The following is a 1,901-nucleotide window of genomic DNA, read 5'->3' on the forward strand; positions in this document are numbered from 1 at the left end:
ACATTGTTGGAGATTTGCCTAGGCGATGCAGGTGCTTATTGAGGGCGATATGACCCGTTCGGAGATCGATGAGAAGCCCTGTAAGACGCTTGGAGAACGACGGGTGTCAGCTTCACGAAGGAGCGTTGGGTATGAAAGGTTCGAGCCTATTCATTCGTTTGAGGCAAGGAGACTTCCTCTATAACTGAATCCATCTGAGATGCAACTGTTGGTGGTGAGCTTGCTTGAGGCCGAGAGACTCAGGCTGTTGTGATGACGGCCTTCTGCAGCTTTCTTGGCAGCCTTGTCCGCTTCATCGTTGCCGTGGATTCCCTCATGGCCGGGGACCCATCTGAGAATGACATCACGACCTTGTAGCCAGAAAGCTTCTGCTTACTAGAGAATGAGCTGTTGGAAACCGCGGCCCGTGAGGACGTTGATCGAAAATACGTTATTCTAGTCCTCTATCCTTCGAGACTGTCTTGGGTCGCGACGGGACCAAGTCACAGCAGTTCTTGGGAGGGGGAACAGTGGCCGTCGGGGGGCGTGGCACTTGAAGTCCAGATAAATGAATCGTAGGGTGATGTTAATACTGGCGGTAGATCAAGAGTGTATGAAGATGACCCAGGGATGGGCAGAGAGGATTTGGGAAGGGCTCGTCATGAACTTGGCTTCCCGTTTAAATTTGGCCGTTGAGATATTCGTATCGACAATGAGTGATGGAGAGGTACACAAAAATCACCAACGCCGAAGTCAGGTCCGGAACCATTGCATGAAGGGGTGGCGAAATGCACCTACACGACCTTGAATGTTAGCAATGCATCATGAGCGTCTGAAATATCAGTTGGAAGAGGAGCAAAGGAGCTTAACGCCAAGCATCAAACTCAGTGTGAAAGTCACGTTTTCATTGATGATGTGACTTGGTCTGCAAAAGGGAGATAGCGTCCACTGTAATTGTCCAAAATCGAAATTGAAATGAGAGTGGCCGACTGATGTCATTCACAGAAGACATAAGATTGAAGCGTACTCGAGGTGATGCGCAAATGGTCTGGAGCATCTTCGTATAGGATTAATCATTTATTGCGAGTATCAAATATGAGTCCGCGTGCCTGAGAAACTTGCCCATCGACGAGAGGTACGATGAAGAGAATTCGCAAGCCAAAAGGAACGTGACCAGGAACTCCTATCGTACATATTTAAGACTGGAGGGACAATGCGAATGACTTCAGAAATTATAAACATTGCAATAAAAATCAACTCATTGGGCTGAACGTGGGTGATAAAGTGGGCAAGCGACGATGAAAAATGCAATAAACGGAAGGGACGGGCGGGACTGATGCATGCGGAATTGCTAGCATTCTGCTTCCTGACATGTAAGCTCCTACGATGATGCACTTGCAGAGATACTCTTGCTGGGGTGGTTTGCTTGCCAGTCATCATGTGCTTTCTGGTAAGCTTCCACATAAGGCTAAAATGACATATCGTAATCATTGAAGAATAATTGTCAGCCGGGTTCACTTACGGCTTTGTCAGAGGCGCTCATTGCCCTCCCACCGTTCACCGGCCACACGAGCAACATTAACCGCTCCTCTACCTGTGGCAGTGGTTCCAGCTTCTTGGATAGCTCTGCCATCATCAGATCGACGGAACATTTCTATGAATCTGTTGAACCAATCTTTGTTGTCAGTCTTCATATTATCACCATAGCACGCAAAATTGACCTAAAGAAAGGTCCCTTAGGGCGCTTATAGTCATTCTCTTGGTGAGGTCGGTGAATCTTGTTTTCTCCCGTCATGTTTGCGACGCGCATTGATTTTCCTGACAGTTTTCGGAGTAGCAGTCTTCCAATAGTCATCTAGCTTCTCTTCATACTGCCTTCTTCAAGACCTCAACTTCGTTGTAGTAAGGCTGCGAGGGGCAAT

This window comes from Suillus subalutaceus (assembly GCF_016647625.1).
Source record: "Suillus subalutaceus strain FC151 chromosome Unknown DFJ58scaffold_297, whole genome shotgun sequence".
NCBI lineage: Eukaryota > Fungi > Basidiomycota > Agaricomycetes > Boletales > Suillaceae > Suillus > Suillus subalutaceus.